We start from the raw sequence: 10747 nt of genomic DNA, 5'->3' as shown, positions 1-10747 counted from the left end.
CACCTCTTTTAGGTGGAACTACACCAAATGGAAGTCTGATAGGGCCAGGAACAGAACCCAAAACTCTGGACAGCTATTGTTAATCAGTGTAAACAATAATGGTTCAATGGTCTGACTTGGTATAAAGCTGTTTCCTGTGTTCCATTGCCATTGTTTTCAGCCTTTTGTTAATAACTGTATCAAAGAACAAAGATGTAATGTGGATTATTATTTTTTTCAATGTTCAGCCTTCTTACCTATAGACACTGACAAGTGGGATCAGTTCCAGAAACTGTGATTTTCATCCCACCTAGCACAGCAGTCAGTCACATAGGCATGCCTCCACAAGGCATTTCATGACCTTGTAAAATCTGATTAATTTTATGGCATGATGCCCAACTATAATTAAAGGCTAGACTATTACTAAATGCCAATGTCTTCCAGCATTTGCCATCAGAGGGGGTTAACTTGGAAAGCATTAACTGACATTACATCCGCTGATGGAATGGATGATGCCTATTCTGTGGACCAGAGCTGTCAAAGCTCCTTCAGTAGAGGTGGCCAAATTTCTTTTTTAATAATGTTCCATGGGCTTTAACATAATACTGACTCTGCAGTATTAGACTCCACAGTACAGCTGATGCTTCTTATTTACGTTCCCATATAAACAAAGTAAGTCCACGGGTTTTATTTAGAATTTCAGTTTGTGCTTTCTTTTTTCAAAGCACAAACTGAAATTCTAAATAAAAGAGATGGAGATTAAGTCCCACCAGAGAAGAATGGCAGATTAAGTTGATGGATTGTGCCGAAATGGCTAAAATGACGGGAAGAATCAGAAATAAGGAAGACCAAAATTTTAATAAGGAATGCGGGGAATTTATAATTTATCTTAAAAAACATTGTAAACAGCTAAATTCGTTAGTAGGGTCAGAATAACACTTGTAGTTTAATGATGAATTTTGGACACAAAGGAGATGTATAAGATTTGATTATCATAAAAGATGCAGGAGGAAATGACTAACAACAGGGAAAGAGGGAAGTCCAGGAGATTCTTTGGAATCTTGTTTTTATGGAATATGTTGGATATGTGTTTGTACAATTTTAATCTGAAAAACCAAATAACTATTTTTTTTTAAAAAAAATAGAATTTCAGTTTGTGGTTTTGTTTATATACTGGGAACCAAATGTTACAGTGTGATACGGTTCTGTTCAGTGGTCCACCCAGCCAGCCAGCCAGTCAGTCATGCCTACTTTCATGTTACTCCATTCAGGGCCATAGCTATGGGCCCCCACCAGGACAGGGCACAAAATCGACTGCCAAGACCCTCCGCCAGGCACCCTATCCAGGCATTGTTCCCTGCCTGCAGCCCAGGCAGGGTGGGGAAAAGGGTGTGCTGGGCGGCAGCTGCTCCCCTTGCCCTTTGGCCCTCCTGGCAGCTGGGCGCCACAGCTGGGCTGGCTGGGCAGCCTGGCGGGGAGCCTGTGCACCCCTCAGTGCCCCATCCCGTTTGGCCATGATGTGGCCTCTCCCAGACCTTGCTTGGGGTCAGGGCCAGGAAGGTCCACCAGACTCGGCCCCTGACACTGCCCAGCCCACCTCACCGCCTGCGCCCCTGCCTCTCCGTGCACCAGGGCAGGGAAGAGTCGCCAACTTCAAAGCCTGCCTATTCCAGAGTCACTTCTCTCTCTCTCTCTCTCTCTCTCTCTCTCTCTCTCTCTCTCTCTCTCTCTCTCTCTCTCCCCTCTCACACGCCCTCCTTCAAGGATGCCAACTTGAATAAAATATATGGGGGGGGCAGGTAAGCACCACCCTGTATAATCCAGACAGAGCACACACACTATTTGATTGGCAATGCCCATTAACTGGAGGGCGGCAGCCTCCTCAGATATTTTAGTGGGGGTGAAGGAACCTTGGCCCCAAGGAGTTGGCTCCCATGCCCTCCTCCCTATTAAAGTGGGGTGCTCCCCACTTTGTGAGACATCACTTGTGCACGCAGGGGCCCGGAACGTAGACCATGCGTAAGTGGGGAGATGCCTATACACTGTCATCTAGGTCAGCCTTCCCCATCTTGGTGTACCCTCTCTGTTTTGGCCTCCTTCAATCAGAATTCATTACAAAAAAAGAATAAATTACAAGGTGAAGTGCGTGAGGAAATGAATGAGGGGTTGGGGTTGGAGGAGAGGCAGAAAGAAGAGCCAATTTGTCCATGGCTAGGGGGCGCAATCTGGACGGTTCTGCCAGGGGCGCAAGATACCTATCTATTGCTCTGACTCCATTCCACCACAACCTACTTCGATTTCCCTTGCCTCCAACCAGCCACACCACCAGTTCCTGCTTAAGAGAGCTTGAGATCACATGTGGGGAGAGTGTTGTTGCACTCAGGTCTTGCTCGTAGGATTCCCACAGATATCTGGTTGGGCACACTCTCCCACTGTCTCCAGAGACAGATGGATGCCAGCCACCCAAAACTGTGAGAACAGAATGCCGGACTAGTTGGGCATTGGCTTGATCCAGCAAGGCTCTTCTAATGTAAGCTGGATCCTTATTTTCACTGAATTCCCAAATGAAAGAGGATCTTGCTAAACTCGCGTAGCAGTGAAATATACTCAGAGTCGCAAAGTGATTTCATGCTCTTTATTCAGCTCATAGTGGTGAGGAGGAATGAATGAAAGTCCCCTCAAAGTATCTGCTTTATATACATTCTTAACACAATGGGCTGCACATGATTGGCTAATTCCGGAATTCTACTGTAAGCCCATCAGGTTGTGGATTCACTTCTATCTGGAGCATGATTGGGTGGTTCCTGCCAACCAATCATACTGCTGAATTGTTCTAGGACCAATCAGACTGCTGCATTCTGAATCCTGTTGTTCTAGGACCAATCAGACTGCTGCCTTTTGGATCCTATTGTTCTAGGACCAATCAGACTGCTGCAGTTTGGATCCTATTCAACTCAGTACATAACAAGCAGGCTGAGGATGGAGACTTGTGTGCTTCTGCCAGGCATTCTATCAATAAGTTTTTTAAAAAAGATCTCTGTACTTTCATTCCTTGGCTTTTTCTAAAGTATAAATATTAACAACAAATTCCTTGAAAACACAACAGGCTCAGCAACAGCAGTTCTGCTTCATGTTAACAAGAAAAATTATGCATAAGTGGCAGGAACTTTTTCAGAAACTATGTGACTTGGCTAGAAGCCTGAAAATATCTCACTAGCTTATTTCAGAAAATGCTTTAGTCTGTCTTGTTCTTTTATGTTGTTGTATTTTATTCCTCTCTCTACCCAGGAAAACTCCAAAGCATTGTTTTAGACAGTTATCCAAGGAGGATAACCAGAAGGAATAACAGACATTTGGCATTAAAGTCAAAGAAGAAAATCTTTGGGAAGTTGACTTAAGCCTCACAGGCCCAGGCATTGAAACAATATAACAGCAACCTCAAATGCAGAGAAACAGACTTAACTTTCTAAAAATAAAAGCAACATAGTAGCAGTAGTACAAAATATACTCTTTCCTCAGCTTGCTGAAACAGTTGTGGATTTGTTGTCTTCCCTATAGCTGTGTAGGCTTACACCACCGGCCATTACCAGGAACCCCTGATTCTCAAGTCTTATGGGAATCTGTCGAGACCTGAATGTGCATTTTCTACACAGCATGAAAAGTGACTTAGCACTCATTTATCAAACTATTGTCAAGGTGTTTGAAGGACCACAACTCACACCCTAAATTCTGCTTAAGGCATAGGTGTGTGAGTAAGTACATGGGTGCTTGTATGTAAGTTTTACATAGAAAGACTGGTAATTTAGTGTGCAAAACACTGGTGTGTGGGTGTGTTTAAAAATAGATTTAAATCTCTCTCTCTATCGTATGTGTGTGTGTGTACACACATTCATACATCACAGAGGAATATGAGAAGATGAGTCTTTTGTTCTTCATCTTCCTTGCCTACTTCCTACTAACTCAAAGTGCATTCAGGGAATACTCTGGGATGGCTATGCTTTATTCTCTCACTATTTACAGGGCGGACAGAAGACATTGTCATTAAATCACGGCAATTTCCTCTCTTCCCCATGCTGCTTCTGCTGTTTTTCAGACTACAGAAAATCTGGAGGTTTCTGCAGCATAGAAGAGCAGCACCAGTTTCCACAAGTATGTATCATTCTTAGTACTACTCTTCTGACTTTACAAGCAAGAGGCATGTAGAGTGGTGTTTGGAGCCCTACTCACTGCCTCCTCAGTTCCATAACCTAGCACAGGGTGGTCCAATACATAGCCCGAAGGCCATATGCGACTCTCAAGGCTTTTTTTTTTAAGCCCTCAGCAACATTTGATGCCTCCCCCCAGCCTTTGCACTGCCTTCCCAAAGCCAGTTAAGCAAGGCACTAGGCTTTGAGAAGGAGGTATGAAGGCTCAGGCAGGGTGCTTGAGTCCTCCCTCAGAAGCAGTTTTAGGGTAGCCTGACCAGTTTGGCCATGCTGAGTGCCTCAACAATTCTGTAGAACAGAGCACAAGAGGTGGGGGCACAGAATTGTAGTGTCTCACAGGGCATCACTGAAATCTGAGAGCCCAAAGTGCACCACTGCTTCCATTCTCCAAGGCAAGGCCCCAAACCTAGTTAGGACCTTCCCAGCTTTGGGGAGGAGGGCTCTCAGACCCTGTAAGAGTCTTGCAACTCCTTCCCCAAACCCGGTGCCTTGCTAATCCTACTTTGAGAAGGTAGTGCAAGGGCTAAAAGGGAGGCATCAAATTTTGGCTTTGCTCCCCTCCCCCCATGCAATGAGACAGTGTGTGGCCCACAGGCTTCATGCTGAAGAACTCTTGCGGCCCACTTAGTATGTTTACCACTTTTTTTCCAGGGGAATAGGGGGGGGGGGCCAAACAACTCTCAGCAGCCTCAACAAACTACAGTTCCCAGCATTCTTGGGGAGAAGCCATGACTGTATGAAGTGGTGTGATAGTGCTTGAAATGTATTATGCAAGTGGGTTCTAGAAGTGATGAAGGCATCCCTTTATTATGCATTCTAAAACTGAAATGGCTGCCCTTGTGGGAAAACCATTCTGGCTTAAATTTGAATTTTGGATTCACGTGAACGGGGGAGAGAAATTAAGGAGACTCAGGTGGACCTCAAACCAGCTTGGGCAACCTATGTAGCATGTCGTTTCAAATCAGGCTGTTTCCTGGAGTGCTGGATTGGCACCTTGTGGTTGGGACACACCCCAAATACATGAGGCGTTTTGTGTGAAAATACAGAGCCAATTTCACTTTCTCTTCTTTGTGCAAGAACAGTGTTTCAACTGCACAGAAGGGCTCCAATTTGGCAACATTCATGGTGTGTGGAAACCAGCAAGGAATTAACTGCACAGCAGACACTGAGCAAGATCCAAATGACGCTGCAGGCCACACACACCAGATGACATGTAACAAATATAGTCAGTGGCAGTGACTAACATTGAAGCTACCCGGCGATATATTCAATTACTGGAGAAAGAACGTCATGCAAAGCAAATAGCACGTGAAGTAATTAACTGGAGTGCAGAAACTTTAAACTATGAGAGTAGCGTTCCATCCTGTCTGTCACCATTTGTACTTGGAAACACAGAGGTCTCTCCACTGCTGCTGAATGCCGCATATCTGTCTATTACTCCCCACCCACTCACTGAAACTGAACCAGAAGAACGTACTGAAATGTCATGACTGAAACTGTACCTTTAGGCTTTTAGTGCAATGTGGAGGTGATTTTGATAGCCACTTCAGGAACTGTGTGAGGTGGCTGTTGAGAATAAAGAAGGGGTAAGATTCTTGCTGGTAGACAGAGAGGTTGCTTAGCGATTATGCAAGAATCGCCATCCTTGATGAAAATGCATAGATATTTGTGTGTGCATGGATGCACATTTGCCAGGAACAAGGTTGAACTCCACCAACCAATGTACTGAAAAGGCAACAGAAATGGATGATACACACACAGGGCAGGCCCACCCATGAGGCGGGCTGAGGCACCAGCCTCTGGTGGTGGAAGCCCAGCCACCCTGCCACCTCTGCCACTGATGCAGAAGCAGAACTGGCCATGGCAGCAGTTTCTGGAGAGATCTCATAAAAATCTCATGATACCTACCTTAGTTTGCTGTGCTCACCACAGTTTTTGCTGAAGCATTTCATTATAAAAGCATTTCCATAGCTTCTTTAAAAAGCTATACAGAAAGATGGTGCTAATTGTTACTGATTTGGATCCCCAAGTGCAATTGATTCTGCCCTGTTTACTCAATTGGGATGTGTCCTTTTAAAAATTAACATTTGATTCCGCTAATGGAGTCAACCTTTCCTTCCCCACAGAGTTCCATTGAACAGAACCACGATCAGATAATATCATTCATTGCAATTTCATAATCATGTTAATATCTAATTTGCTACCCTCAGCTTGTTAAAGTACCAAAAACACATCTCCTTTTTAAATGTAATAATAAAAGAAGCAACCATGCATTTATTGGCTTTATAATTCATGGATTAATTTCATGGCAACTTGAGGTATGTCTTTGCAAGCACACTCAAATCTTACATAGAAAATTAGCATACAAGAATGTCCTCCTTTGAGCGAAGCAAAATGTTTACTTGATTCTCTTTAATCTAGTGGCAGCCAATGTGATTCCCTCTAGATGTTGCTGGACTCCAACTCCCATTTCCCCCCGACTATTGGTCCTGCTAGCTAGGGCTGATGGGAGTTGCAGTTTAACAATGGGGGGCACATTGGCTAACCATGCTTTACTCTAAAGCAGGGTTTCCAAAATTTGGGTCCCCAGTTGTTTTTTGACTACAAGTCCCATCACCCCTAGCTAGCATGGCCAGTAGTCAGGGATGATGGGGACCCTGATCTATAACATTTCTAAGATATTCAGATATAAGACAGTACCAGAATAGTAAACCAATTATTTTGCCAGTCATTCCATTATGGAGGAAAGTGGGAGAAAACCATCTTTGTGCTATGATGTGCTTCCTTACTCATCCAGAATGTGTTGCCAGAATACATTATACAAGAAGGGGTGTGTGCGTGTGTTTGCAAGAATGCCCAGTAATACTAGGGATATGCATCACATAAGATGAATCCTGAATCCAAAGCCAAACTGATTCCGATACATTTGGGAGGTGTCTGAGCCAAATTAAGTTCCCTCCAAATCAAAACTGGGTCCTCCAGAAGCCATTTGAGTGATCAGAGATTTGGTGGCAAAGGGAAGACACATAGCCAACCCTTCTGGTGGCAGATGATGGAGGGCAGCCGTGGGGCCCACTCAGTTATTCCTCCTGAGTCCCCCAACTTTCACTAAGTTTTGCCTGACCCTTTCTCTTATAATGGGTTGCATGTTGTTGTTGGATCAACTCCTTTGCTTGTGCAGCCATGTGTAGAACCTGCTGAGCCTTTTAACAGAATTTGGGCTGGGGAACACACTGATCTGAGCATTAAAGTTTTTTGTATGAGAACAGCCCGAGTGAGATCTTCATTGAGTGGGAGACAGGACAGAAGCAATGTGAGAAAATCAGAAATCAGATCCTGTCATATGACACAACATACATGTATGCACATACCAACATACATGTAAGTTTCCTGTCATATTGAAAAATAACATTTTATTTTTTGTTTTAATACTTATGTTTTAATACTGTTTTTATTAGATTATACTGGGGGGCACCAGTCCTTAGGGTCTCTAAAGGTCTTAATTTGGTCCTGGTCTGGCTCAGTTTAAGTCAGGTTCGTTTAGATCAGGACATTAGAACTTATGTATATTTGCACTGGGGACGCAGGTGGCGCTGTGGGTTAAAGCCTCAGCGCCTAGGACTTGCCGATCGAAAGGTCGGCGGTTTGAATCCCTGCGGCGGGGTGCGCTCCCGCTGCTCGGTCCCAGCGCCTGCCAACCTAGCAGTTCGAAAGCACCTCCGGGTGCAAGTAGATAAATAGGGACCGCTTACCAGCGGGAAGGTAAACGGCGTTTCCGTGTGCAGCTCTGGCTCGCCAGATGCAGCTTTGTCACGCTGGCCACGTGACCCGGAAGTGTCTCCGGACAGCGCTGGCCCCTGGCCTCTTGAGTGAGATGGGCGCACAACCCCAGAGTCTGTCAAGACTGGCCCGTACGGGCAGGGGTACCTTTACCTTTACCTATATTTGTCTTTTCTCCCGCATCACCAAAGTTAAAACTAATCTCAGATAGTCATTAATTTATTCACTCTCAGAAAGAATTATCACTTGCCAATATTCTTCCAAAGAATCAACGCTAGATCTGTGCAGCTCTTTTCTGAAGATATGCAGAGAATCAGGCTAGTGCCATTAATACGGACATATCTACAGTTAGCAGTGGGCACTAGGTGGCAGGCTTTAACTTGCTACAGAATGCAGCAGTCTCCGTGATTATCCTCCTGGGAATGCCTCTGTCGCTAAAGGGATAGGTGGTCTTTCTGAGGCTACCTGCCCAATTTAATCACAATCACCTTGGGATATAATCAGGCAGCAGATAAAAGTACTCACCGGACTGATTTTGTTTGTCATGTGCTCCATTTGGAACGAATAATTTTCTAATAGCTTGTCATGTTTGGTTGATTTATAATTTAAGCTCCTGCCTTTGCTAATAAATCATTTGCCTGGCATTGGGCTGTGCAACTGAGACAACACATTACATATCAGGGAACTCCTTGGGCAGTGTGAAATGACCCTGTGGTTCTGGCATTGCAGGCATGACCAAGGATAACCCGTGTAGTAAACTCTCCAGACAGCCTGCTTGGCACCTCTACAGTACTTTCTGCATCCTGCATCATTGCTGCAGACAACAATTAATTAGACCTTGTGGGGACATTATGGTTTTCATTTTCTTTACCAGCATGTGGGCACCATATACTTCCATTAAGCCAGGCAAAGGTACCTAGCAGTGGCACAGTTATGTTCCAGCAGCAGAAGCAAAACCACAGCCTTAATTCTGAGCTTTACCAAGTCCCTTTTCTAGAAATTGAACTTCTCATTCCCCACCTTCCTGCAGGCTGTGAAAGACAAGCCACTACAGAAAATAGGGAAGTTTCAAGAGCAGATTGCAATGTGGTGTTACCACATGCCGTTACGTAGGCAGTTTCATCAGCCATTTGGAAAGAGCTGTAGCTCAGTGGTTTTGCCTACAAAAGGTCCTGGGTTCCATCTCTGACATCTCCTAGTGTGGCTTGGAAACTCTATCTAGAGAGCCATTGCCACTTAACACAAAAAATACTGAGCTAGATTAACTAATGGCTTGAGTCAGTATAAAGCAATTTCCTCTCTTTCTAGGTTGCACTGCAGTATTAGCAAGTATCCTTTTTTTACACATGCAGCCAATTCCAGAGGTGCACCTGAAGGACACGTGTTTGGAACCTTTGTAGTTGTCATGCTGCCCAGAAAACTGAGGTGGTGCTTCCTTTGTGAGCATGTGCCATTATTTTTGGATGTGAGCCAAGAGAAAACCAGTAGAGATTACAGGCTGCCCCCTAGAGACCCTGCTTCACTACCCTCTCTCTGCAAGGGCTTGTGGCACTCTCTCCTGTCTTGAATTTTTTTTTTTAAGACAACAATGGAAACACAACAATGAAAGACCATGCTGAAAAAAATTGAGAAAATCCTAACATTATTACAAAATAATATAAAATTTACCAAATCCTTCTTTAAAAGCACAGGTGTGTTTTCACCAGGCAAATGGGAATTGGCCGTGATGAGGCCATGCAAGCTTCCCTAGAGAGATTTCCATGAGAAAAATACGCCCACTGAAAATGCCCGGCTTCTTTTAGCCAATTTCCTATTATCATAGCATTTGGAGTAGGGACTTATAGGATTATTTAAGCATGCTAGGAATGAGCTTATATGGAAGAAGGCATCAGTTATAACCCATGGAATAATGAATAATGTCTGAAGCTTAGAGAGCCTTCTTTGTGGAAGAAAGTAACGCAAAGGGTATCTTTCTCCTGCTGAGGATGCTGGGACATGTAGTGCAAATACCTTCCTCAGCATTTTAGTGTGAATTTCTCCTAATATACACATGTTTATATGCAATTTTGCCTAATATATACATTTTTGCAAAGTGACATCCACCTAAAATAATGCATTTTGTATGCTACTTTCATGAACATACACATTTTTATGGACGTTTTGCTGCAATATATGTGTTTTCCCACACATTACTTGGCAGGAGAACTGCTTTGCAAACTTTGGAGAAGTGTGAATTTCAAAGCACGTTTCAGTTCCTGAATTGCAAATTAATTAGATTCATAGGTAAATGAGAACTCAATTGAATTTCTCCACCATCAACTTAAGCCTATTCACAACAACCAAAACAGGCACATTTGCTTTTGCAAGCAACCCTATTCACTTTCTCATGACATTCCTACTAACTACAGATGGGGGTATCCAATTAATACATTTAGTCATGGTGAGACTTTCTGCTTGTGCAATGCATCCCCTCCTTCCCCCTGCACATCACCTGTTCTAGGGGTTCCCCACCTGTCTGCAGCAGGGTTGAGGAAGGTGCAGGGCACCCACTGGGTGTGGGGAGGGAGAAAGTTCCACAGCACAAGCAGAAATCCTTCTGATGACAGAATGCATTAGTTGGAACCTGTCTAGTGTTTACTTATTTAAACAGCAAACATAAGGGGCATCATTGATACAGGTGTGTGTGAACACATACACATACACACACAATAAAAAGCAAGCCTTTTAAAAAAGTTTAGGAGAGTCAATGAAAATCAAGGAAAACAGGTTAGAGATATCCATCC

This window comes from Podarcis melisellensis (genome assembly GCF_964234715.1).
Source record: "Podarcis melisellensis genome assembly, chromosome: 1".
NCBI classification, from domain to species: domain Eukaryota; kingdom Metazoa; phylum Chordata; class Lepidosauria; order Squamata; family Lacertidae; genus Podarcis; species Podarcis melisellensis.
This window is presented reverse-complemented; position numbering follows the sequence as displayed.